The following is a 5,297-nucleotide window of genomic DNA, read 5'->3' on the forward strand; positions in this document are numbered from 1 at the left end:
AGTGGATGAGAAGCTGGATATGAGTCAACAGTGTGCCCTTGTTGCCAAGAATGGTAAAAGCATTTTGGGCTGTATAAGTAGAGGCATTGCCAGCAGATCGAGGGACGTGATCATGATTAGGGGGTTGGAGCAGATGACATATGAGGAGAGGCTGAGGGAACTGGGATTGTTTAGTCTGCAGAAGAGAAGAATGAGGGGGTATTTGATAGCTGCTTTCAACTACCGGAAAGGGGGTTCCAAAGAGGATGGATCTAGACTGTTCTCAGTGCTACCTGATGACAGAATGAGGAGTAATGGTCTCAAGTTGCAGTGGGGGAGGTTTAGGTTGGATATTAGGAAAAACTTTTTCACTAGGAGGGTGGTGAAGCACTGGAATGGGTTCCCTAGGGAGGTGGTGGACTCTCCTTCCTTAGAGGATTTTAAGGTCAGGCTTGACAAAGCCCTGGCTGGGATGATTTATTTGGGAATTGATCCTGCTTTGGGCAGGGGAGTTGGACTAGATGACCTCCTGAGGTTCCTTCCAACCCTGATATTCTATATTCTATGAACAATATATAGTAGTAACGTAATTTTTACATTTTCTATCAGATAATAGCCTTAATTGAAGCAGCAATAATAGTAGTTTTCCAGCTTATCTGTATGACATTCTTTAGCAGACAGTTTTTTGACCATGTGTGTCTCTGTGAGCTTTATCCACATAGATCTTTGTGAAGTCCTGTTTACTATAATAAAATTAAATTATATGAATAACACTAACTCATGACTGCCCTACATAAAGAAAAACAAATGAAACTCTCAGGAGGTGCGTGTGTGTGTGTTTGTGTGCACGAGTGTGTGTGTGAATACGCACTTCTCATGAGTTTCAACATCATTCCATGCCCTTGTTTATTGTCAGACCTTGTTGTATTTCAATTAATTCAGAATGTGAGATCCTTGGCACCTATGGTTTTAATAGGTCTGTAAAGTGCCATGAGGAAATAAATAATTAATAGCAATGCTAGGAAATGTTACTTGGACACATTATAGTTTCCTGTGTAGCTAATGCCCAAACAAATGTCATGTGGAAAATTGGCAGGAAGTCCAGTCCACTGGTCAAAGCACAGGTCTTGAATCAGAAGATCTGAATTCTGTTCCTAGCTCTGAAGCAGATTTGTTGTGTGAACTTGGTAAGTAACTTAAGATCTCTGTGCTTGGGATTGCTGAGAGCCCAAGGCAATTATTTGGGCCCCTGACTCCTTGAGGCTCCCTTGAACACATCAGATTCAGTGTGGAGGTTTCTCCATCTGTAAAGTAGAGTGATTAGTACTTTTAGTATTACAGGAGGCAGCAGTCCCATTGTGCCGGGCACTACTCAGACACACAGTCAGAGACAATCCAGGCCTGAAGAGCTCCCAGTGTAACTGAAGACAAGCTGCAGCATGTGGCAATAGCTCTGAGACAGAGAGAAATTAGGAGGGAAGACACACATGGTCACACAGACTGGTAGCTGTGTGCAGTCAGATGGCCTACAGGGCATTCACAGCTATATTGTTGCTTAAAGTGTGATGCTATAAATCTCAGCAATCCCTGCTGGCCGCCCACCTCCCCATTTGCAGCTGGCAATTTTCCAAGGGCAGCATAGGAGAGGCGGGGCTGGAGGAGGGATTTGAAGGAGCACATGGAAATGACTGCACAGATTACCAGCGATGCCATGGAAGAAAGCACAATGGTGCATGTGGGAGAAGGTGACAAATGGGCAATGGAAGCTGGTGTGGGCAGTTAAGTACAAGGGCCAACGTGCTAAGATACAAGAGCTGATACACAGGAAGGGGCAGAGCTAGGACAGGCCTTCAAGAGGAGAATAAGAAGCTTCACTTTGATGTGATGGAGGAGGGAGAACTAGTGCAGGGACTCCGAGATGGGTGATGTACTCAGAAGGATAGGCGAGGACCATGCCCTACTAGCAATGTTTTGAATGGAGTTGAGGTGAATGCCTTGTGCATCATGGGAGATGTAATCCAGCTGGGGAGCCCAGCCCATAGAGCAGAATGGGAACATGAGGTAACCGAACTACAACTCAAGGAGGCAATATAGCAGCATCTCCGAATCACAATATGCTGGTTTTCAGGTGCTAAGTTTTTCAATAAAATACCAGTTCTCTTGGCAGAAAGCAGACACTTCTCATGAGAAATTTTGCTTAGTCAAAACCCCAATTTTCTGTTGAAAAACACTTTCAATAGAAACATTTCTGAGCAGCCTTAGTGACAGGGCTGTGACACAGCATGACTGTGTGGGGCTGCAGACGGGGCAGACTGAAACATGTGTCTGCATGAATGTCACAGACTCACAGGTCGTGCCCACTCTTGGTCCCGTATGGTCCCTGAGGAAACCCCCTTCAGTGAGACAGCCCTTCTTGGGGGTCAACTTTCTCTTGGGGGTTAAGCGCCTCCACTTCCTAGAACCACATCTCTCTGAGCCTTAGCACGCCTGTCTCTGCTGTGGGCCCCCTCAGGGAGTCCCCTCACTCTGGGCCTCCAGGGCCTTCACTCCCAGAGGTAGCAATGCAACCCTATTCTCTAGACTGGAGTGACTCTCAGCCAGCATAAAACAGGAGGGTTTGTTGAGCATTTGAACCCAGCACAGGAAACAATCAGGGCCTTCAGGCCTGGCCTCCATCAGCACAGTACATCTAAGTCTCCCCTGCATCAAGGTGGGCTCTGCCTGCTCCCCCTCTCCAGTCGAGAGATCCCATCCGATATCACCAGCCCCAACAGCTCCTCCCCTGTCCTTTGTCTTCAGTCCAAGGTAAACAGGTCACTGGGGCCCTCTCTCTTCCGTCCTTTGTTCCCCTCTGGCTGGAACTGATTGGTCAGATCACCGGGTCCTCTTTCCTCAGCCCATTGTCCTTCCACTGGCCAAAGCCAACTGACTGCCAAGCTGGGGTGGGCTTTTTAATCGCCAGGCCACCAGTTGTTAGGGTTCCCATCTCCAGGCCACTGCTAGGCGAGGTCACACCTGGTCCTCTCCCAGCACCTTGTTAAACATGCAGCACACAGCAGGGCAGCCCGGGGGGGTGGGGGGGGAAAGTGGGACAATTTCCCCCGGCCCCAGGCTCCGCAGGACCCCCACGAGAACGGCCGAGGCTCCCTCCCCAGCTCCAGCCGGACCCAACCCCACCTCTGCCCCTCTCCCGGAGCCTCAGTGCATCCAGGAGCAGCCCTGGACAGCACTGCAGCGTGCCTCCGGCGGGGCCCCTGAGCTCCACCCCGCTCAGAGCCGCGTGGTAAGGGGGCAAAGCTATGAGCTCCAGGTCGAGCTCAGCTCCCTCCACTCGGCGAGGAGCTCGCAGCCCAGCCCCCTGACCATGCGGCTCTGAGCGGGGAGGGGCTCAGGGGCCCCGCTGGAGCCACGCTGCCGCTGTCGAGAGAAGCTCCTGGATGCACTGAGGCTCCAGGTGAGGGGGGAGCCGGGGGTAAGGGGCCAGGGCCGGGGGTTGATCAAGGGGCAGGAAGTCCCAGGGACAGTCAGGGCACAGAGAGGGGGCAGAGGTTGGGGGGGAGGTCAGGGAATTGGGGGGTTGGATCGTGGGCATTCTGGGGGTCTGTCAGGACTCAGTGGGGAGTAGATAGGGGACAGGGAGCAGGGGTGGGGTCCCGGGGTGGTGGTGGGGGGTCTCTGGGGGACAGTGAGAGGACAAGGAGCAGGATGGGTCGGGGATTCTGAGGGGGGCGGGCAGTTGGGGGGCAGGAAGTGGGTGGGGGTCAGATAGGGGGCAGGGCCAGGTTGTTTGGGAGCCACAACCTTCCCTACCCTAAAGCTCATTCAGCAGTTTGAGGCTTGCAGAAGAGCCAAGCTGTTAGCTTTTCCATTAGGGCTACCACCCCTTTCACTTCTCAAACGCCAAATTATAGTCTGTATTTAATTTCAGTGCCATAGGGAGATTCATGTCAGGGGAGGGCAGCTTCATTTAAAATTAGCCACTGGGGGAGGGATCACATGAGAAGAGTAATATCCTTCCCAGCCCTACCAAGGGAGACCCCCTCCCCGCATTCCCTGAGGCTCCAGAGGGGTTAATTCAGTGGTTCTCAAACTTTTATACTAGTGACCCCTTTCACACACTCAGAGGTTTGTTGTAACCCCCTCCCCATAAATTAAAAACACTTTTTTATATATTTGACACTATTATAAATGCTGGAGACAAAGCAGAGTTTGAGGTGGAGGCTGACAGCTCGCAACCCCCAGTTTGAGACCCCCTGGGTTAATTTAATTTTAGCACCCTGTGTCCATTCACACACATGTGCTATATTGAGCATTTCAGTTTTCACAACATAGGCTCATCCCAGATTGTGGAACAAGCTCAAATGCTCAGTTCGTGGAGTATGGACATAATCTATACTAAAGACAAACCCACAGTAACAGCCTCCAGTTTGTGAGGGACCCCATGGAGCCAGTCTCCAGGAAACAGATAAATGCATGGAGGTTAAGTCCATTAATGGCTATTAGCCAGGATGGGTAAGGAATGGTGCCTCTAGCCTCTGTTTGTCAGAGGGCGGAGATGTATGGCAGGAGAGAAATCATTTGATCATTAGCTGTTAGGTTTACTCCCTCTGGGGCACTTGGCATTGGCCATTGTCGGTAGACAGGATACTGGGCTGGATGGACCTTTGGTCTGACCCAGTACGACCATTCTTATGTTCTAAGCTGAATGAACCCAAAGTTATGGAGACAGATATGAGTCAAGGAAGCCAGCAGAGTATCAGAAACCCGGAAAAATCTCTGACTAGATGGGCTCAGGCGTTTGATCACAAGCTGAGGTGGTTCAAAAGTTTTGGATTTTTTTTAAGCAGAATTTTTTTATTGTTTCTTTAAACAATCAAACACAGCAAGCAACAAATACTTGACCACACACTTCTGAAACCCCAAACCATATTCAGGTTTTGGCAGACTAATTTCAGCTTTTCAATTAAAAAAATTTTGAAGGAAAGTAGACATTGTCCGTGATTTTTTTCTGCTTTTTAAAAACCCCTAATTTTCTATCCAGAAAAAGTTTTGATGGAAAATATTTGTCCAACCCTTTTAATGAGCTTTAGTGTCTTTTAGCACTAGCTGATGCTGAGAACCAGTGATACCTTGTAAAGAAGTTTTCTCAAAACTGGGTTTGTGCCAAAATGCAGAAGGTTTATTTTTCCCAGGGCCGCCCGTGGGTCCGGAGTAAGTGGGGCAATTTGTGCCGGGCCCCACAGGGGCCCCCACGAGAATATAGTATTGTATAGTATTGCAATTTTTTTATGGATGGGGCCCCTGAAATTGGTTTGCCC

This window comes from Gopherus flavomarginatus, chromosome 3 (assembly GCF_025201925.1).
Source record: "Gopherus flavomarginatus isolate rGopFla2 chromosome 3, rGopFla2.mat.asm, whole genome shotgun sequence".
Classification (NCBI taxonomy): Eukaryota; Metazoa; Chordata; order Testudines; family Testudinidae; genus Gopherus; species Gopherus flavomarginatus.